The sequence below is a fragment of the Lepisosteus oculatus genome, chromosome 16, assembly GCF_040954835.1.
Source record: "Lepisosteus oculatus isolate fLepOcu1 chromosome 16, fLepOcu1.hap2, whole genome shotgun sequence".
In the NCBI taxonomy this organism is placed as follows: domain Eukaryota; kingdom Metazoa; phylum Chordata; class Actinopteri; order Semionotiformes; family Lepisosteidae; genus Lepisosteus; species Lepisosteus oculatus.
In genome coordinates, this window is record NC_090711.1 from 8,110,479 (window position 1) to 8,134,669 (window position 24,191).

The following is a 24,191-nucleotide window of genomic DNA, read 5'->3' on the forward strand; positions in this document are numbered from 1 at the left end:
CAGAAGACCCTTGTAAGATCTTTCTAAAGATGCTTCTTAGGATATGATTATGTTATATAAAATTAGATGTTTTACTTCATAGGTAAGAAAGATGGCTGTTAAAAGGTATTTCTTCCAATATTGTTAGGAATATTTAAACTTAAGAGATCCAAGCTCAGGTTTATTGTTCATAAAGTTCCATTGAATTACTGTATATGGAATCCATAAATAATAAATGTCACTATAAACTTTCTGTGCTTTCTTAGAACTGTGAATTCCATTTAACTTTTTGTTTACTTGTTCCATTTTACTTGTTGTGTCTTCTAATGGCTTATTAGTATGTAGTGTTCCACATCTGACATTGACTCCTTCTCCAGAGAACATCAATAAATCTGTGACTGGTAGACTGTACTCGTTGGCTGGCTGTTTGGGTACAGTATGATTTAATAACATCGGCCTCTTGACTAATGCAGACAGCAAGCAGATGGACAAAACCTTTAGGCTTGCAATTCTTTATCCTTTCCAAATATTGTAAAGTCATGGATGACTGTGCACCTGCAGTATATTGCTAAGCAATTAGGTATGATTAATGTTATCTTTCCTAAAAATCAAATAATATTTCTTAATATGTTTCTTGCACATTTCATTGCAAAGGGTCCCAAAATCCTTACACATTTAAGCAAGTCCTCTTGAGGTACTGCTCCCACCTGAGTGACTTGCAGCAACCATTATTTACCAGCAAGCTGATAAGATACAGTACATCATATAGCGAAATTAGTAGATAGTTAAGCCAGACTGTGAAAACAAAACAGAATTAAACCAGGATGTTGGGGTTAGAACCACTACAGCACACTGTGCTGTTACCATAGTGGGGCTTGGGTTTGGAAATGCTGATCTAGAAGGAAATGTGTCACCTGCTCAGCACAGAAAGTGGCAACAGTGCTGAAAATATATTATTTCTCAAACTGATTGCGCCTCTAATTTTCTCACTCCCAGTAACTCTCTTATATAAGATTTGGAGAGCAGTGCTTCTGAAAATTAGTGTTTTTGTCACATTGTAGGTTCCTCACAGACTAAACCTGTCAAAAAAAGTTTAAAAGTATAGATTAAAGTTTTTTGATCAGCAAAATTGTTTGGATTTTGCAGATGTGCATCACAAGTGGTCAAGAGGGCCAAGAAAGAAGTAGAAAAGAATAATGCAGTCTAAACTAAAATAATAATAAATGGTCACCTACAGTACAACAGCAAATGAAAAACAAAGGCTGAAGTACAGTAGGGTACAGTACGTCAGAGATGAAAGTGGGAAACCCTTCTATTATTAAAGTAAAAATGACTAATGTGTTAAATTAATATTTCACTGAGGTGTTTACCAAGGATGAAATGGACAGCATGACTCACACAAAGGGTAGATGGTGTTCCACAAAGTAGACAAAGAATGGTACTTAAGGAGGTCATTAAAAAAAAACCCTTTTGACAGTCACTCGTACCAGGTGTAATTACCACTGAATAGAACATTGCTAATGTAGCACCTGTAACTAGGAAGGGTGACAGAACTGTAATTACAGACCAGCAGTCTCCTATTTCAAGTAAGGTTATGGACTTGGTAATTAGTACTAAGCTGGAGGATCATCTCCGTGGCTGTATAGGAGATAACCAACATGGATTTAAAAAAGACAGGGTCTTGTTTAACCATGATTTCATTGAATAAGTTACATTAGTAATGGATACAAGCAAAGCATCATACTTGGTTTTTCAGTAGTCCCTTATGAAAGAATAATCCAGAAATTTCAAGCTGGAAACATTTGTGGTAATGTACAGTATTTCTTTCAGTTAAGAACCAGTCGATGGATAGAAAGCCATGAGTACAGATAATGTGCTGGTGCTTAAATTAGTGGAGTACTACATGGAATGGTATTAGGACCACTGCTCTGCCTAAATTATATGAATGATTCTGAAGATTTTGAGGATTTATAGTTAAAAGTGTCAAATATAATGTTCGATCATCACTATCAAAACAATAGTCAGTCCAGACATCCAGGTACCTTTAAGTAGACTTTAAATGCAACAGGAGTAAAGAGCTGGCTTTTTTAGAGGCTGCAAAAGGTGAATTGAGATAGTACAGTTCTGGTTATACCAAGGCCATGCAAGGGAAGAGAATGAGAGGATGTGGAATGGAGTTTATGACAGAAGTTAGATACTGTATTAGTCTCAGTCCGATGACTTTACTTCAGACACCTCTATCGCACCTTTCCCACCACTAACTCTACCTTTTCAGCAGCTCCCTGGCTCATTCCTCACAATTATAAGAGGGTCTTCGGACAGCTTCATCCACACGGATAGGCTGTCATTCCCCCAGCAAGGCGGGCTGTGCCAAATACCGTCTACACATTTCATCCTTTCATAACATTCGTTAGGTTCTAACCAAACATCTGAAAGGAGAATATGGAAAAAACAGACAGCCAGCAGACGTTGAGGACAAAGACAAGAGCTGCTTTAAGGAGAGACAAGGGACTAGATATTGGATGATGAAATAACCTTGGTGGTCATTACAAATTTTTACGTTCTTAAGGAAAGTAATTTAAATTTTCTGCTGTTGAGGTGAAAATTAATTCTTGTACTGCATATCTGATCTACATGTCTCTGTGCAGGCACCACTGAGGCAGGTTTGTACTTTGGAGGAAAGCTTCAGTTTGACATTCCTGTCCAATCTCAGTTGAGTTTGGTTTTGTACATACAAGTGCTCTGCTGGTGTTAAACATGCAAGCTGGTGTTAAACATAAAGTTCTTCATAAATATCAGGTGCGTCATTGCCCCAAAATGGAATAGCATTCTTGATTGTGGTCTAAGAAAAAAGAGGGAGATCAATTAAGGCAAGGGTCCTTTCACTACAAGAATTACATTGAGGAACACAGACTGTATTGATCAATGGTCCCCTACAATAATTTTCTTCAGTGGAATCGCTGTGCTAGTGGAAGTTATTTTTTTCTGCTTTAAGTAGACGTTCTTGCATTGATTTTTTTCTTTTTTCAAATGAAAGCTTTCTTTAATTATTCCTTTGCAGGAAATAATGGCAATGACAACGGGACATCTTTCACTTGGTGATTGTATTGTATTGGTATTCGGGAGAGCTATGCTTGTGTTGCGAGCTATTCTTGTAAAATAAAATGTTTTCAGTAATCTTTTTTTCTCTCAGTATTCAGTTCTAACTACAACAGTTTTATATTATTATTATTATTATTCCTAAAGGGACCTTTTCTGTTGAAGTTCCTATTCTGTGCTTCATAGTATTTCAGTGTTGACTATCTGGTGAATGAAATACACAACACAATACAATGTACAAATACAATTTTGCATGCACCACATTAAGGATTTTCAGTTTTTAACTGGAAAGAAAAACCTTTGCTGATAGTTATATAAGACATGCCTTCAAGATATACAAAAGTCTGAATATAATTGAAGAAATGAACAGCACCTTACCAACTCGAGATAGACAGCTACCCTTTTGACCTGAGAGGCTAGCTGTGCTTCATGATGTGCTGTGAGATAAGGGTGCATCTGTGGGCTTTGTTGCAAACTGCACTCACTATAAATCTCTTTGAAGTCCTAGGTTAGAACACATGGATCTTTACTTACTTGTGAAACAAATGAAAAAATAAAGAAACAACACAAAGGCGTTCGTGAAATCATATTACTAGTAGAAGAAATGTAACATCAAAAACTAACAGTTTCTTGGAATGGGTCGTATAAAAAAGAAATTCCCAGGTGAAAAAAAGTTTTTTATTTAAAAGCTGAGCAACAAGAGCCTGTAAAGCGTAGGAAATCTGGCCTCTCCCTCTTACCATGTGTGTGAGATCTGGGTGGCAGAGAAAGTGACAGAGGTGGCAGAACATGAAAATGAAAGGGCACTATTAAAATGATTAGGGTTACTTGAAACACAGTGGAGCCTTTAATAAAAGCTTTGAAGATATAAAATTCTGTTACAGGGAACTCAATAAGCTGCTCCCTGGAGAGGAACTCTCTATTGTAATGATTCATCGAGCATAGTCTCAATGATACATGTTTGGTTGATAAGCACAGTTTAGGGGAATTCTTCAAAGGTTCACTTCCATGGATAAGGGGCGAGGGGTGGGGGTGTTAGGGTGGAGAAATGATGTTGGAGGAGGGCGTGAAATGTCTCTTCATGAAAGGAAGGGGTAGCCAAGCTCTCAAGTGTAGCATCAGGATCACTCACTTTAAATAAATGGAGAGATTTGTCAGTGATTCAGAGCGAAATTACATCACTGGGTGTGTAGAAGACTTGGAAATTAGGTTAAGAATGCATTCTCCTCAATCTTCTTTTCTTTTAAAGATAATGACTGAGACTGTGAACTTTTGACCGTGAATAAAACCCAGATATTTCTTGAAATCCTCTAGACATTGGGTATGAGGGTATTAGAATTTGTAAGTTGGAGAATGTTTGCACTGGCTGCTGGTAATATCTTAAAGGAAAAGGACTTTTACACATCTGTTGTGCTAATTATGTGACACATTTTAGGTTTTAATCAGTTTGTGGGATTTGTGAACATTTGATTTAAAACTGTGTGTTTTAAATTAAGTAAACATTAAATAAAGAATAAAGCCCTATTGCAGATTAGCGGTATCAGTCCTTTGGAATTATTGTACCTATTGTAGATTTGTTCTTCATTGAACATGCATAAAATAAAATGCATGCTCACATGCATAAAATATGAATCATAAAAAAGAACTTGATGAATTTGCGAAACATTTGTCATTGTTATGTCTTATTAATTATATATAAACTTCATACGTATTATACTTATCTTTCATATATTATGATATCTTTCACCTCCCCTAAGGGATTATTTCAACTCGTTAGATGTAAATCTAATTCACTTCTCTGTGGCTTGTACCTTATGTGTAGGTCATTTTTTATTTTCCTAGATTTCGTAGAAATGTAACTATGCTATATTAATTCCATCCTGAAAGATCATTTTCCTGTTTTTGTTTGTGAAATGAAGCAGTACTTGAGTTGATTCTATGTTAATTAATGTGCTCTGTTTCCTCTGTAGAACCCAGTGATTTTAACAAGAAGTACTTATTTAAGACACTCATACACAATGAATGACTTGTGGTTATATTTACAAATGACAAATTTTCATATTTTGTTTTCATGTCTTAGATACATTCGAAATAAACACTAGTAACAAATACTGTACATTAAAACCCCAAATATTTTGTGATGTGTTTACATTTTAACTTGTTGCAAAAATGCATTTCACCTCAAGACCTTTGTTCAAGCTTGTCTCTTACACTGATGTCTGAGAAGCATTTAAAACAAAGCCTTTTATAATTTAATCCCTTGTGTGAACCTGTGCATTGCTGTAACTAGTAATGAGACTTCACCACAGAGTAAGGACATAAAAACTGAACATTATTAAAAGAAACAGATTAAACTTATTGAAATGTTAAATAGACTACAAGGAATATGAGAAATTAGAAAGACCGTACTAGTCTTACTGGAGCGCACAGAACCCACAGTCAGGTAATTACTGTCTGGGATAAGTGGTTTGGGAATAAGGCCTAGGGATGTGTCTAACAATTATTCCGAACCCTCTTAGACTTTGGCTGAGCCAACCAGCTGAGCTGAAATGTCAACCCCTTGGCTGTTTACTTGAACACAGATTGTATTAATGTGCCCAGCGATTTTATTATTACAGTTTGTTCAAAAGAAGTTGACAATTATGTCCCAAGATAGCTTGGAGAGCATGTTATTGAATGGGTAAAATATATTTTATTATGGGGTGCTTTATAAAATGGCTGTTTTTCTTTAATAGTTTCATATTTTATAAGCGGTTGAATCCTAATGCCACAGTAGAATCATTCCTGCATTAGGAAGATAAAGGACAATTTACTAAGATTACCGACGCAATGAGTTTGAGTACAACAGTAAAATCTGCTGAGGCCTAATTCCCATGACCAGATGCTCTAAAGCCCCTTAATCTTTATCTACTTCAATTAAAATCTGAATGTTGGGGATTTCATTAGCAGGTAGGGACTTCATGTTCCACTGTGTTCTTTAGGTGCACAAGAATGCAATTAAAATTAAAAAGAAAGACGGATAGAAAGAAAAAGGGTAGAAAGAAAGTAGAAATAGGTCAAAAGCAGAATTTTACTACGGCTTTTATTGGCATTGAGGGCTTGATGCATTGTTGGGTGGTTAACAGCATGTAGAGGAATTAATAACAAACCAGTTCACACTCTGCATGATGCATGTGCCATAAAGATAGAGTTCTTAAAAAAATGAATTCAGGTCTACCACTCCTGCACAAACTAGAACCTTAAGTGTGCAAAATGTAAGATTAAACCAATAACCCACTTCATTCATACCAGTTTTCTCAAGAAGATAGACAATCACGCCCTCTACATCTACAGTATAAGGCGCTCCTTCTCTGTCCTGTTCCTAGTTTCCCTGGGCTTTACTTGTTCTTCTGGTGTGTCTTGTTGTCTGGGGCTTTATTTTTCCAGGTCTCCCTTTCCTCCTTGCTCGGGATTGGGATAGGTTGTCGAGAGACTCCCGTCACCAGGTCGCCCCACGTCCGCCACGCGGCTTATGTCTCATTCCCGATACCCGATGCTCCATCCGATACCTTGAGCCCAGAGCAAATCCCCATGTTTGGTACTTTCCTACCACTACGCATATGGTCTCTCTGTTCTTTTCTGTGGAAAATGTTTGCATCTGATTTTTCAGTTGAAATTGATAATAAATTACTTGAAGTCTCATATAGACCTTTAGGCTTTTCCAGTGAATTTTGGGTAAATGGGTATTTACCAGTAAAACTCATGCAGAAGGCCTGGCAGTTATTTCTAGCTGATATTCTGTGATGTTTTAGGAGTAGATGGAATAAACCTGCAGACAGATCATGGTTGACTCTGGCGATTGTCCGACAGGAGTCTCAGGATGCTACGATGGATTGGAGAACAGGATGCTATTCTTCCAGTATAAAGTCCTGCCTTTCCAGCGGAAGCCTGTAAAATCCAGGATCATGGTGATCTTTACAGAGTCTGAGTCAAGATGTACACGTATGCAGGGTCTCACTACATGTGTTTCTTTCCCCTGGTCTTCTGTGTCCCCTTTTCCTGGTTTTCCCACTTTCTCTCTTGGTCTCAATCTGGTCTAACCCCTTTGTTTTCCAGAATTAGGGTGTCTGCATCATCCACCATCCAAATACAGTAGCAAACTAAAGCCTCAAATCCTTCCATCTGTATCACGTTTTTTAACGGATGTTTAAACCACACAATATTTACAGTAAAAACATTCGTTTGGGACCTAGTAGAATACAACCTACAGTATGCTACAAATCAGAGATACAAAAAAAACTGAGGGATTTCTTAAATAATAACTTTTATTTATAAAACGCCTTTCCAATCCAAGGAATCCTTTTTTGTGTTGTCTTTTTATGGCTCAGGACAACTTCTCAATGTTTCAGTCCAGCCTGTTGTACCACTTCTATTCTTTTGAATGCATACAGGGACTTGTCAGTAGTTTACCTGGCTAACACAATACCATGCCTCTCGGAGACATGAGGGTTATCCTGTGCTAAATAGCCAAGTAGACGAAGCTGGATCTGTGGTTCTCCATGCTAACTGAGGCAGTTATTAAAATGCTGCCTTTTTTCCACAAATGTCAATGAGTAGACGCAGGCAGTGCAGATAAATCTGTAGCACAGAGGGCAGGGCTGGAGGGCACGTCTCGGAATTAAAAGAATTTCAGGACATGAATTAGGAAGCAGGCTTTAGGTTTTAACATTTAAGTGTCAGTCAAAAATAACCATGTTGTAACATTTTACGTTGAAAAAAAACAGGAACACTGAAAAAGGTTAGTTGCATTATTTAACTTTCTTCCTTTAAAAACCGTAAAAATGAAAGGGTTTTAAAATGATCTTGGATGGGAAGCAGAAGTACTGAATAACTGAAGTATGTTTGTGAATCCCATATGTTTCCGTTTCCCATTCTGATGTGTCTTATTATTTCAGAATTCTTTATAAATTATGAAGATCTCTTTCAGTTCTTATGATTCCCTTTATCATATCAATCAGATGAGTGGCAAGCCCTTGGGTATTCATGGCCTGTTAGGTTGGCTGTTCTCAGAGTACAAGCTCCAATTTTCATTTCAGATACTGTATATTTACAGCACATACTGAGTACTTATAGAGTAGATGATTTCATTATGTGGTCATAGCAGTTGGCATTGTGTAGGAAAAGTTCTTATTGATTAAATTTAAAGAAACCAATTGATCTCAAGCCTTGAAAACTATGACATTACCAATCATGTAACTAAAAATTAAAAGAAATCGGGCTTTATACTGTAGTCCATTGTTTGTTTTTTTGGTATTGTAAATAGGTTAAATCTCAGTTCTTAATTGGTTTTGTGTTTGTTTAAGAAATAATCCCGAAAACAAATGGGTTATGCAATGTAAAATACACATTGTGGAACTAATATAGTATTATATTGACGTGATACAATGTCATAGGCTGTCTATAAGAATGTGCAACACTGCCTTAATGTATAGTAATTTATACAATTTTAGAGTTTTAAGTAGGTGGTCAACACTGTTGCTCCTGGGAAGGCAATTTTACAAGACAAGAGCATAGTCAAGGATTTAGCTCAAAAGGCTATTCTCATCTTCAGATTGCAACCCAGATTGTTGTGCAATAGGAAGAAACCCCATTCTTTCCAAAACTGTTGTCATGTTCCTCAGCATAAAGTATCTACAAGATAGATGGACTTTTAGCTTAGTTCCAGGACTTAGAGGATATACAGAACTAGTTTTGTGGAAACGTCTGCCACATATTCACATTTTCACTCTCTAGGTGTTTGCATTGTGTGGTGCACCCTGTAGCTCGAGATGAACTTGTTTCACAGTTCATGGTCTTTTGGGCTGTGATATGTGCCATGGTGAAGTACTGTAACTGAAGAAATATCATTTCTGCAAGGGTGTATAATGGAGCATAAAACCTTGTGTTTGAGACCATGCTGCTTGGCTGCAGACACAAATACCAGGGTGCACAATTCTCATCTTAGTTTTGACGTATTGAAAAAGAATAAATTCAAAATGTACAAATTTCAGCTGCTCACAAACACAAAACATAATTTGTGTTTATTTTATTTATATACTAAGGTCTGCATATCAATCCAAAAGGTTCTATCACTAGTGCAATTTCATTTTTATTACCTCATTTGTATGGGAAACATCCAGGGAAACTTTTCTAGGAGGTATTTATTTAGTGTTCTTGAAAACCAGTTGTAAATTTAAAAATTTAAAGTGCTTGTAGAGCACAGGTGAATTATATAATTTGAGATAATTCCCATTCATTTTCAGTATTGTGGTGAATGAGCAATGTGAGATATCACTGTGGCCTTGACCTAGTTGGCTCAGGGAGTGCTAGTCTTGCCAAGAGGACAAGCATATTGTAACCTTTAATGGTGGCAACTGAGGCGCAACTGGCAATAAGACATGTGGCAAAAGCTGGGAAAAGTGGTGTTTATACTTAATGTTGGTTGGCAACGTAAAGAACATATGTGTTCTCTTCCAAATATGTTTAGAGACATTTAAATCAAAGCAAATGACAAATTCTCTCTAAATTTAAGAATAACAGAGTGTGTACTCTCATGCTGTTTCCTGGAAGTTTCCTGGAAGTTCCAATTGTTTCTCAACTTTTTTTTCAATTACAGTCATTCGCTGATGAGATCACAAAAAAATCTCTTTTAAGCTTCCAGCTACAGTACAACACATTTCAAAGCTATTGCACAAGCACATGAAAATACCTCTGGTAGATGCAAAAGATTGTGTTGCGTTATTACATCTTGCATGTGATAAAAATGTGTTTAAAAGTGTTTTTTTTTAATACTGTATATTCAGCAGCAGTCAGCAAATTATTTTAAGAAAGTAATACAGGATTTTTCAGGCTACTAAAATGATTAAAATTTTAATTACGTGCAGTAGTTTTAAAGAAATAAAGAAAATGAAATTAAATCAGATTAATTATGTCTCCTTAGGCACTGATTTTCTTTTATCAAAGAAATATAATTTTTGGAGCAAAATAGATTATTGTTTTGTTAATCAGTACAGTTAAATTACACATTAGTGTTCTTTTGTGAAGGACTGCATTTAGCAAAGATTAATACAGATGTATTCTGGCACTACCCTCCTGATATTACCTTTTTGCCCTTTCCCCTGTCAGTTCTTGTATTTCAATGATCTTCTCAGGAGAAGGTGTATGGAGTATGTCCTTTATTTTGCTTTTAGTAAAGAAGAGTTTGATGTACTTTTTTTATTAGCTGGAAATGTATTTTTTGGGGGGGATGTTAATATGCAATGAGCTAGTCACAACAAAATTACACTATTTCTGGAATTTACTGTATTTTATTGTATTTCTAAGCTTTTGCAGAAAGTCATTTCCCATCAGAAGTCCTCTTATGGAAGCAAATTTTAAGACTCCTTTATTTTAAAGCTGTGCAGTGATGTCAGCTCATTTAGGCCCAGAATCTATGTGGCAAGCCATTCTTAAATTCTAGAGCATAATCTGAAGGATTTACAGTAACATTATAAATCAGCTGCTTCTGCTGCAGTCCATTATTTAAGTGAGCATGGCATGGCAGTACACTTCGTAGTTCCAGCGTTCACAGGTTAAGCTTCTGTGTCAGCGGCATGCATTAATGACCCACTAACAGCGCAGAAATGGTGACTGGCACTTGTCCAAAGGTCTAAAACATCTGACAAGCCCCTCAGTTAATAAAGACCCAGGGTTTAAAAACACATTTTTGCAGTGACAGTACTCAAATAATCTGTCCTAGAAAGAACACAAGAGTGTCATTTTGAGCTACATGATCGTAGCTAATTCTCTGGTTTGGAATATCATGAATAAGTGGGACATTGGCTTTGACAGATCAGACAGACAGTGTGTCAGAACCTAGATAAGGCATGCACATCTGCAAAAACCATTTCCAGACCATCCAGCCGTTCTTGCAGTGGATGAAGAAATAAATAAAATAATGCAGATTGATAGATCACAAACAGATCTAGTGTAACTGCCAGAAGGGAACTGGAAATGTGTGATTAAACTGCAGGTAGATAAGTATAAGAACATTTGGTTTAAAAAATGAGAAGCCTTCTGCAAATGAACGAATCCTTTAGGGGTAATAAATACACATTAAGTGTAATTATTCTTGTACTTTATACAGCTTGTCTCCATAATATCACCACTAAGGTTTGCACTTGCTATTTTATTATTATTTATGGCGATGATAAGCACTTTCATTTTAGATTTCAAGCTGGTTCCTATTGCAGTTATATGTTTTGCCATAGCTCGTTCCACTGCAGTGAGTTCCCAAGAGGGTCGTACCATCTTTCATAATTCAAACCCTATTTCCATTTCCAGATATTCTTTTGTATGTCTTTTGTATATCTTATGCACAAGCGATTTTTTTTTAATTTAAGAACTGCATTTTTCTGCCTGTGTTTTAGATTGGACTTCCACACAGTTTTTGCGTGGCTTTGAGGAAATTAATGGTGCCTTAATATTCCGTTATTGCTTTGTCAGCACACAATGCACCATCTCTTATGAATGCTACTTCTTGGATTGATTCTTACGGTAATCTATCTCCCTTAGAACAAAAAGGGTATTTAATAAAAACAGTCTCTGTGACAATGGCCATTTAGGATTTCAAGCTCTGTACAGCTGTCATCCTGTTTGCATGCAAACGTAATCCCTCTTAGTACAACTCCGAATAGATAAGATGACACGATAGTACAACTGAAATGAGACTTTAGCCCCATTTCCCTTTTATAAATCTCTCATTATTATCATTATAAAAGAACTAGCAAATGTCTACACACATTTTAGCCAGTTCATGAAATGTGGAATCAACAACACATTGATGTTGGGGATTGTTTTAGAAAAAAATGAAAGGGTATTGATTTGCGTATTTTCTGGAGTTAATAACTTTAGAAAATAGTTTAACTGAAAACAATCAGAATTTTTTTAGGATCAAATGTGAAATGCAGAGGTAAGTTTTGAATTAGTAGTAGTGAGTTAGATTTACAGTTCAGTCTAGTCAGAATGCATATTAACATTCTTAATTGTGTTTTTTTTTGTCACTTTTCCTTTTTCCATTCCAAAGCACTTTATTGTTAAAGCTTGAAATCTTTCCTGACATATAGTTCATGATGAGAATACTTTAGACTGTGCTTATTTTTGCCCCCTAATAATCAGATTGTTAATTCACGTTTTCTGATTTGAAAAAACTCGGGGTCTTAGCTTATATGCATACATGCATATGCAAAAATGCATAGTGTATGTTTGGTTACTGTATTAAAGCTATTGCTCCTACCTTATATATTTTTATATAACTTATATATAGTTTTCTGAACTGACTGGGGAGGGGGATTTTTTGCAAGATATGTATATCATAAAGACTGCCTTAAAATATGGTTGAAAAACGCAGGTACAGTTGAAAATGCAGAGCAGAGTCAATTTATTGTAAGATATGGTTATCTGAACAAAAAAAAAACATTTGTATACTATTCATTTATTACCCTGTCTTTATGTGAAAACATTGATTAGCCTCATTCCTGTGTCTACCAAACATGCTTCTGCATTTTTGTCATCTGTCTCCGCTGAGTTGTGCTGTATGTGTTATTAACATGTTTAAAATAAACCAAAAACATTTTTCAATTGTAGATTTTTTAAATGCTTTATATTAAATATCAGAAACTACATTCTTTTTTGCTGTGGTTACCAGCTGGTTTTCTGGTTAATTTGGTCCATGATTCTATGGAGACTAGGTGCGCATGGTTCTATGAAGTGGAGAACTTTAGGGTCTGAGGGTGGACAGGAGGTGTGCCTGCATGGTGCTGCTCTTGTCTATAGGAGACGGTGTTAGACTGGCTGCTTCATTGATTTTGAAAGCAGAGCTCAGTGGCACAAATGCACAGCTCCCCTGATGATAGGCTGTCGAAAGAGTGCACTGCACAGCTTTCAATAAAGATGACTTACAGAGACAGTAAGTGGAACTGTGCTTTCTACTGTCTGCACTTGAAAATGATGTCTAAAGCCATAACTATGAGATGTATTCAGATTTTATTTTTCAAGGTGGGGAGGGGCAGTAGTTATTTTGGAGTTAATGACTGCGTCTGTTGGTACTGTATGTTTTGTAACTTTGATAAAATGATAAAGGGTGGATTGTGTGGCTTTGTGGTACGGTACCTATGACATCAGCATTTTGCTTGTTTACATGAAAGTGAAATGTTCACTCTGAGTCACACACAAACCCACCACATACTTGCAAACCAATACTGACATAAATCTACCACTTCTGTGTCATCATTAAATTGCATAGTGACTGGAGCATTCTTAATTGGATTAGGCACACCGGTTTGGGAGCAGCACGTTCCTATTTTTGCACACTTGGAGCTTCATACAGTATGTGGAAAAAACGTACATTTCACTTTTGCAGTGTGCGGATGGAAGCTGGTTCTAGATATTTGCCTTAACCAATCGTTTGACATGTTTTATTTTTATATTTTATGGTTTAATGCTTCTTTAATATACGGTAGGTATATAGAATCTAATATTTGAGTCAAATATTTTTGTTTCCTTTTATATAATTTAATGCTCAGCAGTAGCTGTCATCACTTTACCAAAAATGTATAGGCCTCCACAGTATGTTTCCTTTGGACCTTCCTAGATTTTCCCCAGTATGGTTTGCTTAAAGTAGAAGGTAAGTCATCAGTTGCTCCCTGGAGGAAAGCCTGTGTGCAGGAGAAGTGTTGAAAAGGACAGATGATGGTGAAATACAAAAACTAAAGGGACAAGGTATTTTTAAATTCTCACAGGGCCTATTCAGAAAGGTTGCTTTGTCTGAAAATATACACTTCAGTTGTTAGCTTCTAAGCATCGTCATAACTCCAACTGGTGCTGCCACCTCCAGATTGCTGTTTGCTCTGGTTTTTGCCCCTGAGTATCTGACTGAAATTAGCATTAGAGCTTGCTTTCTGGCCTTTGAGAGACAGTCAAGACAGATAAAATGATGCATTGACTTCGTCCAAAAAATACTGCCATAAGGCTTAGAAATGCATGAGGTTAAATCATGATTTTTGTTAGTCTACGAAACAAAGTCATTCATAGTGTTTATCCATATTATTTGTTCATTTAAAAAAAAACTCCTACAGCATCTTGATTTACAATCATGTCTAGACCATCCAGCCTAGCATAGTATTTGTGTCTTCATAAATCTGATATTTGGCTCTCAGTTACGTTACCTAACATTTGATTACTTAAATTGTTCATTTTACGGTTAGGGAAGATGACATAATGTTAGCTGTGCCTATGTGTATCCATTGTCAAAGGTGAAGAAAATGCACTGTTAATCAATATGAAGAAAATTCAATGTATAAGTAATGTGTCACATATTTTTACAGAATTTTGTTGACTGCCTGCTGCTCTCATGTTAAACCGTGTCCATTATTTAATTAATTTACAGATGTCTAAGATGATGAGACAAGCTGAATTTCTTTTCTTCCTGTACATTCCATAAAAGAAAATTGATTACCTTGCTCTTATTTGAGGTTGTAATAGGCAAACATATGGCTCCATAATCCCCAGTGCACTTTCAGACAGGAAGTGATTTTAAAGTTACCCTTCAATGGAAAGAAATTAATGAGTAAAGTAAGTGGTATGTTTTCACTGATTTTCATTTTGTTGGTTAGTTACTGTACACGGCATGACACTAATGTACTGTATGTGTATACAATATGAATAGTAATGATGTTGAAGAAAATGATTCTCATTTCCTAAAAAATATTTTATTTCTTAATTATTTACTTTAATTTTCTTTTTTATGTAAACTAGTTTAATCTACTAAACAATTGAAGTGCAATACCTTGATAGGAGTCAGTGCTGAAACTGGACAATCCAGCTTTCAAGAGTGTTAATAGTTGTGGGAACAGTGAAGTTTTACATGATGACTTTTGCTTCATGATTTGGATTATAAGTAAATCATGAGTCAGTTAGCTTTATTATCATCATAAATCTAGAGTCAAAATAAAGTTTGGGTTGTGTATTCAACCATATTGAAATATTATGCCTAAATATAGTGTTAATACCCAAACTGCTGTATAGTCATGAAAAAAAGCTATCTTCGTTACAGCAGATATGTGGGAACATTCTGTATGTTTAACATTTTAAATATTTTTCCCCCGTAAAAGATAAAATCATGAGTATCCTAGTATGTAACATTAAACACTTTGACTTAAAGTTGCAGTTTTAATATTTACATTTACTGTTTTAATTCAGATGAACTAATTTGGCCAGCATGTATTAAGTCATCTCTTTTTGGAATTAGACAGTTCTAAGTGTTTGGGCTAGATCAAATCACATCCTGGGTTTTGAAAGTAAGACCCATTTTAGATGCAATTTGTGAGTTAATATATTAATATTGATTTTATTATACACCATGTATGCATTACCTACTACACTTTAATAATCTTTTGAACTTATTTTCAACTTTTACTCTCTTCACAACATGTAAATGGCTTAACATTGAAAAGAAAATGATTAGACATGTTTGAAGAGTCATAAATCACAATAAACAATCTTCTAGTGGCTCATACTGAAAGCAAATTAGGATGTGATGGCAAATTGCTTTAAAATGATCCTACAGTAGATGTTTTATGACTTGTATAAAACACAGAAATAGCTACTGCTACACATAACTCATCCAAGGTCCCTAAGAGTGAGTTTGGCAGAATCTTGCCTGCTTTAGCAACAAAAGACGGCACACAGATCCCCATAAGCACATGCTCATCTGTTCTCTCTCATGAGAACAATGTGGGAGGCAGCTTGGACTACCTTGTTATAGCTGACTGTGAAGGAGCTACTGAATAATGCAACATATCTGAAGGTAAATTCTGAAAATTGGCTGAATAACATGGCTTGTTTAAGCAGGTCTCAGGGCTACTGCTTGGTACACTTTGTCAAATGAAGGTGGAATTGAAGACTTTATAAGCAAGCTGAGACCATGTGATGCACTGGGCTGGTGCCGCTGAGAGGGCACTGTAGCAGAACAATGGGCAGCACAGACTCTGTGACCTCATTAGCCAAGGGCTGCTTCACTCCCCTCCCTGCAGCATGATGGGCGGAGCTGAGCTGAGTGAAACCCAGTGTTCCGGCAAGGAGAGGAAGAGACTAGACAAAGATATATTTAGAAAGCTGAGAAAGAACGCTCCCAAAGAAATTGCTGCCTGTCATTAATTGTGTGGAAAGTAATTAGCACACATTATTTTCCAATGAAAGCCAGAATTGTGCATCTGACTTGTAAGCCAAAGTGCATCCAGAGTTTTGGAAGTCTTTTTAGTCCTTTCTTCTAGTTGGTCTGGGTGCTAAAATCTTAGCAGTCATTTGCAGCCTGAGATCCTCAATTCTCAATAGATCATTGTTCTTTTCAAAAGTAAAACTGTTTGTTTAGAAGCCCTTTGAATGTTTCACGGGGGTAGATTCATGCCTTTAAAAGCAACATGCGGAGCAACATTTTGCTCCCCTTCTGCCTCCTTCCGGATTTATTCCATTGTACTTCTGCCCCCTTTCATGCGTCAGAGACTAACTGGAGTTCAAACAGCTTAAAGAACATTATAACATAAGAACAGTGACAAAAATGTAGAGGCCAGCTGGCCCAGCTGACCCATCTAGCCCATTCGGTAATTTGTAGGTAAGTAACCCAAAGTTCTTATCCGCTCAGCCACTTCTTGGAATTGGCTTGAGCCATGTGGATGGGTAGCATCCATACTCTACAATCCTTCTGGGTAAAGAAGTTATTGATTTTCAGTGCACTCCCACATAGTTTCCACTGGTTTCCCCTGATTCGCGTTGTACTGTTTATTCTGACAGGGTGTTTGATTTGTCTGTGCCTTTGAAGATTTTGAAGACTTAGATGAGGTCCCCTCATCTCTGTTAAAGACGTTCCTTCTGCCTTTCCCGTCTCCTTTTCTTGCTCTCTTTCCGAAAGTGCTGCTGCCTTCTCTGCTCAGCCAGTTGGCACAGTGCAACGTTGGTCCCCAGGGTTGCAGTTTTGTCTTTCATTCGCTCCATCCTGCCTCCTTTGTCCCTCTCATTGCCAAGTCTCCCTCATTCTCACTACAATCTGCAGTTGTCTGTTTAACATTCAGTTAACATTACAGCACTGCATGTGCTGTATCAGTGTTAGAATAATGAGAATTTTGTCTGCTAAAACATTTTATTATGTACTGTATGTACTTGTATGGTAGATAATCTTGCTGCACATGCTTCTCATTTGATCCAACATCAAGACATTTAACATCAGAAGAAAGCAATCTATTTGCCTATTTATCATGATCATTGTGTGTGACCTTTGGGGTGTTGATTTTACTTTTCGCATTTGTTCGAATGTCTGCTTGCAAAAAGATTGAACTCGTGGTCATTGTTATCATTTGGGCATCTTATCATCCCAGGATTCCTCCCAGAGGTATTTTGTGCAAATTGGTTGTGAAGTGTTGGAAAATGGCAAGCTAGAGCTGTTAATGGCTTTTAAGTATTTCTGCCTATGTTGTGTTTTCAAATATCAAAGGATAAAGGTGAAGTCCCACATGACTGCATTTCACATTGCGTATCCCCCGCCTTTCTGAAAGGACTAATGGACTGCAATTGCTTCTCATTTATTTTTTTTTTAGATTTTCTGGGGAGAGAATTGCAACCTGAAAATAGTTGTCATTGTTAGAGTAATTACTTCAGCTGAATTCTCTCTGTTTTGTACCAAAATTCTTGTTAATGAAAGTGAACTGAATGATACTTTTGACCCTGCAGACCTCAGGATACTGCAGATCTTCACAGTATCAGCTCACTAATTCCACTTGTGGCTCAAGTGCTACTTCGTTCTAGGACCTAAGGAGTATAATGGAGGATGGTGTTTTGCATATCTTTGCTGGAGCATTCTGCTTCAGTTGATACAATAAATATTTCTTTATGTAGGTACAGTGTTTGAATGTGTTAGGCAAAAAGACTCTTGAAGCATTGCTTCTGTGTAGCTGTTTTATTTCTGCTGTTTTTGTACACTTCATTTGGCATTATTTTAAAGGGAATTTTCTTGTTATTATTCTTTTCTCATCTTTGGGTTTTTTTTGAAGGATGTTTATTACTGTTTTTTTTAAACCTTTGACTGTTAACATTTAACCTGCGTAACATGTGTGGGAGAAGGGCTGTGAAGTGCTGTAATCTCACAGATACTTAGTTCCGTTGTCTCTCCATTAACCAAGAAGAGAGAGAGCTGCTTTTTGCTAGGATGATTTTTAAAATTCCTTGATTAATAGCACTCAACAGTCTTATACAATGCAGTTAACCAGAGGTAGGTGTACCACATACTTACCCTAAGGCATGCAGGTGTTCCACTGGCTTCTGTACAAGCATTCCGTGGCTTTGTAGGATGGTACAGTAATTGAAGGAGCATTTGCTATTGAAAATGCAATCTCAACTCCATATGTTACTACCTGTTGATATTGAGTTACACTGGATAAAACTCATGGTCACTATCTCTCAGGCAAGTCTAGAGAATGTCCTTTGGTGTATCAAGTCTTGGCTGTCATCACATTAGGGTCTTTTTTAAAATGCTACTCAGTTAATAGAAGGAGACCATTTGCACTTCTACTGTATATACAGTATATTGTAATGCAACAGGCTTCAGGTGAGCGCCCTTGCCGCATTAGGTCGGCCCCCCACCGTCAGGGGCTCGAACCTGGGACTCCCGTGTCACTCAACAGGGACCAATCCCGGTGAGCTAAAGAGAGATCTCTCTACAGCCCAGTAACTGTAGTCCTTCTATCACAGGGAAGGGCGGTGATGTCACTGCTCTGGTATATATGTATATACAGCATCTTTAATAAATACAGCAATCTTTAGTGTGGTTCCCCATGCATTGACGATTAATTTTATCTCTCCCTATTTGTATTTCTGTTTGGTTTTAAATTATCCTTATCACGACTCAAATTCATTGTAGTATACAATTTGATTTAATTTACTGCTTATTCTCTGAGTTGAGAGAATGACAGCTAATCTAGTAGGCTAACACTTTATGATTTACACAAAAAATAATGAAAATAAATGTTGGTTGCATTAAAGAAGTCTTACTTCTCTATAAAACTCTTGACTGAATTATCTAATCTTCAGTATTTTGCTGTTGCACTGTATGTGAGCACTAGTTACTGTTGTTTATTATGGGGTATAAAGATCAGTTAAGTTAAAAGCATGTTTTAGTTCAAGTAGGTAGCTGCGTCAGCATGCGTAAGTTGCAAAGGAACAAGTAAAGGTTTATTCCATGCTGAAAAGAGAAGAAAAGAAAAACAGCATTTCGGCTGTGGAGTCTTCTTCGGGTGTCAAGATTAGGATTAATGGAGGTAGTGGGGGTGTTGATGTTTTTTTCTATCGAAGATGATTGAGTTTTTTATCCTTCTCTGTAGTGAGGAACTGGTCATGTTTGGAGTTGAATGATCTGATGAGGTAAGCTATAAAGGGATGATGTTGTGGAGCTGTTAGCCATAAAAATTGTTGCCAGAAAGGGTAATCTGTTGTTTGAGGGAGAAAGTGGTAGAGAGCATTAGTTTCCTCGAAAATTGTTGCAGAAGTCTCCGAGTGTTACTCTGGGTGGTGTCAGAGTCAAAGGAAAAAAAAATAATTTGAATTTAAATTTAAAGGAAAAAATAAGCAAGAAAAGAAAGCCTGGTCTTGAAACAGATCACTGTGAAGAGACGGAATGCCGGTTTGGTGAGAGAAGGGGGCAAGCAGCCCAGGGAGGAGGAGAAGGAATGATGAAAAGATCTAGAAAAGACCACAGATCTACTGTAGACCACACTTGAAGAAGGCTCTACAGCAGAAACATTCTTATCCTCTCAGCATGGAATGAACTCTTACTTCCTAAAAAGAAAGTTTGTTTGCTAAAACAAGGCTCTGTTGCCCTACATGACCTCTGCTGCACTTGTTAATGAACAAGTGGAATTTCCATTGTCATTCTGAAACAGGAAATTGCACTGTGGCTTCTCCAGGGCCTCTAACCTACTGTAGTACAAACAAAACATTTTTGATTAAGTTCTTCCACAGGTTTAGATTGATATTCACCAGAGCGTTAGTTAAAAAAAAAACATTTTTTTTTCAGTGCCCCAATAACATTTATATTACCTTAGTAGTTATATTGTTGATGATTGAAGTTGCCCAACAACAGTACCAGGCACTACTAAAGTTAACATATCTCATTTCATCACCAGATATCAAAAATTAAAAGCCTAGCACACAAGAAAATCAGTTTTTAATTTTTTTATTGTAAAATCAAAGTATGGGTTTTCTGAGAAACACGGGACATTTTGCAGTGTTTCCTGTGTTCTTCTGTTGCACAGTAACAAAATTATGCAGAGGCTTGAAATTTTAAAAACAGTGTAAGTTACTGACTACTTTTATGTTCAGAATCATTTGCCATACAAGTGGAAATGAAGGATTAAGGAAGAAACATTCAGGACAGAAACTGGAGACACATAGTCATGGTGTATGGAGTATAAATACTCACAGTACATTGAGATTAGGCTGAACTAAGGGAGGGTAGGCCAAGTACAAGATTAAAAATAGGCCTGTGGTACCATTGCTCTTGAGGAGAAATTGATTGTGTTGCCTGGCCCAGAGTGTCCCTGGTCTGTGGAGGAATATAGCAATGCAGCATAATGGTCTCTTTATTACAGCCCTTATTGTTAAGACTTGAAAAAGCAGAGCAACTCCCGGGGAGCTGATTATAGAAGAAACTATCAATGAGACTCAAGGCACCCTACATAGATCAACTTAATTTTCTGCAGGGTGTAGTTTTTCTCAGGAGAATGCAATATTCTCTGAGTGCGCATGCGTGTGTATATGGTCTTCTAATTACTACTGTTTTTTTTTCTGATTTTGGGTAGTGTACATGGTTTCTGTTGTCACAGCGCATTAGTTTAATGTGGTGGCATTTTGCTTACCTTTTACTTCACATTCACAGAAGGTGTTGACCTCTACAGTATCTGCATTTATTTTCTTTATCCCCAGTGCATTCTAAAATGTAGTTCATACCTTTATGCTGTGTTTGGTAATTGTGAATAAAATCGCAATCTGCTCTTTTGATCTTATTTGTATCAAGAAGTAAAATAAGATGATGCAATTATTCTTTCAGAGAGAGAATAGCAGATGTGTCACTAGGCTAGTATAGGGTTTAAAGTTCTTATTTGCAGTAGAATGTACTAATGTACAGTACACAGGAATATACTGTAAATAATGAGTCTTGTCAAAGTTTATATGTTAGTTGATGTTGTTATTGGTTAAGTAATAAATGATGCAGTACATACATACAATTTTCTGAAAGTTTATTGTGTTACCACACTAACATGGTGCTAATAACATAACATTGCTCTACAATGAAAGCAATATCTAGCATAGGAAAGCACAATTAAATCAACTTGGTGATAGCTAGGGAATAGCTGCAAAACCATAATATGAAACTTCGGAACTTATGGGAAAGCAAAATAATGACATGGGGTAAATTTGGCATGAATTTAACAAGGTAAACTTTCATGATGGTATATACTGTACTGTATGTTTTGGAAATGTGGCAGAGTTTCTTTCCTCCTACAGTGAAGATTCTTACAGTTGTAAATTTAATTTGTAGCTTTCCTGCAGTGTGTAACATAGAACAATGCACCCAGTTCCAAGCTGTAATTCCTGCAGCCCTGAAGGTCTCATTCTGTGTGGTGGGAGTTGCTTTCTTGGAAATATTACAGTCACAGACCGCAATACAGTAATCCTGAGTCTGCCGACTGAAGAAAGATAATGTCAAATTCAAACCAAAAAGCAGGGTACATGGTATATATCTTTCAGTTTTCATAAAAATAATTTAAACATCCAAGGTCTGCTTAAAAATATCAGAACAGCAGATGATATCTAAACATAAGATTACATTCAGGTCAGCAATGTGAGGGATGAATTTGATGATTTTTTCAAAAAAGTGATGTTTGAATCTTTCATTACCTTCATTCACTGTGCTTTGCAATTCTATTTCCCAGTGCTTCTTAATTAAAATTCCTTGGGCGTTAGTCTGTCACAAGCAGGAAAAAAAAATATCGGCAGGGGCTCTTATTGGCATTGCTTAGCCATGATTCACATAAAAAATAAAAAGAAATAATCACAATAATGTATAGAGGTATAACGTATGTTGGACAAGTTAAAGCAATCATTGTGTTCTTATAATTATAATTTAATCTATATGCACTTGATTAATAAAATGTCAATTTATGTGAAATTAAGAATAAAAACAATTAGTGGATGACAGAATCTTGAGAAGAACATTTTACTCTGATAAGAACAATGATACCATACCCTATAGGATTTAATATGGTTGTTTTCCTGCATTATGAATTGTAAAACAGATCAAAGGTTGCATTTACTCTCAGCATTTTCATGAGTTTATTTTCAGTTCTACAGACGTTGTGATGAAACATTCAATGAATTAGTGAAACTGGATTCATAGCCTCTGGGATTCAAAAAAGTACTAATCTTTACTACCTACTGTGCAGTGGAAACCAGCTGTTGATTTGTGTCCATGTACAGTATGACCATTTCCATGATATACAGTAAGTCCTGCTCTCTGACCCCTCTCTCTCCTTGTAGATACTTGTATGTACGGTATTTACTGTATGTTATTCTGACTAAACGTTATCAGGTTGGAATTTTACTCCTGTTTTAGTTTCTGGCTTTATGTAATAAAAAGTCTGTAATAGATTAGTAATTCCTCCATATATGTTTTTCATCCTATTTTATATCTGTCTAAAAATGAACCAATCATGTTGCATTGTCTGCTAGTAATTGTTTTGCATATTCTAAACTAAAACAAATAAAAATAGAAGTGAACACAAATTGCAAAACAATAATGGGAACATTTTACTCTTGATAATGTCTCTTTTTTGTATATTGTAGATGCAGTACAGTATAAATTGCATAAGTAGTGTAATGTAATGCAAATGTAATGTTCAGTATACAGTATGGAGATGCACAGTATTTATGCAATCCATCAAATATTATATATCTTCCTATTATACTATTAGGTTTGTACTGAGCATATACTCTAAAAGCATTTTGTATTCCGATTTGCTTGTGTAAAATAATATTTGATTGTAAATCTGGTGAATTTATCAAAATCCAAAAGAGAACATTGTCCTCCGTTTGATCACACAGCCTTGTCTGCTATTAATAAAGTTCTGAGAAAACAACTGAGATGCAAATGCTTGAGCAGCCCTGAGCCAGAAAATCGCTCTGAAGTCGAGAGGAGCTCCTCACTTGAACCACTATAATGCTTTCCAGATTAATTTTTCGTTCTGGGTATTTAGCAGGTTGTTTGGATTGGGTACTTATTCATTAACAGTTCATTACAGAGAATTTAATTAAAAGCTGGCAGTGTTAGTAATAACCCTGATGCGTTCCCTTGTTTACCCGAAATTCCCTGGGTGGCTCACAACACAATGCATTTTAACAGCTGGAGGCTAGGGGGACCTGGCAGCAGTGGTTTGATCAGTGAGCGTCTCCAGGTTGGAGCACACAGAAGCTCCTGAGCCGGTGGTTTTGTGGATAAAAGGACCGGGTGGAATGTTATTTAAGGTTCAGCTCTTTCGCCTGCGGGGTCACCTAGCAAGGGGGGTGGATAACAAAAGCACAGGGCTTCTGTAGCTGAGTCTAAGGTCTAACCTCATAAAAATTTAAATATTCGAAGACAACCATCACCCACTGTACCTTGACACAGTGACATGAAGCTAGTGATATGAACTTGCTGTTCTCTTGGAAAATAGTATTAGGATTCACTCATAACCATCCAGATGATCGGCCTAGTGACAGGCGTGTTGCGATAAATGGAAATAATTCAGAGTGTTATCTTGTAAATTTATTTGAGCCAATAATAAGCTAACAGCGTGATGCATGTTTTTTACATCCAGAAATTTGAAGTCACACACTGTTCTAAGTGAAATAGCTACAAGCTACAAGCTTTTTCCCATTTAAACATATTGTTTTATTATTTCAAGATACTGTATGTAAAGTGTCTGACTGATATATAGAATTGGAGCTGAGCAATACACTGTTCATGTTTTTTAGGT

The 24,191-nt window shown here is 36.5% G+C and overlaps 1 protein-coding gene across 1 annotated transcript in view; it reads left to right on the forward strand.

The window, feature by feature from the left end:
- Window positions 1-24,191, forward strand: part of cdh4 (cadherin 4, type 1, R-cadherin (retinal)) — a 387,156-nt gene that overhangs the window by 26,215 nt on the left and 336,750 nt on the right. The gene's annotated exons all lie outside the window — the stretch shown is intronic.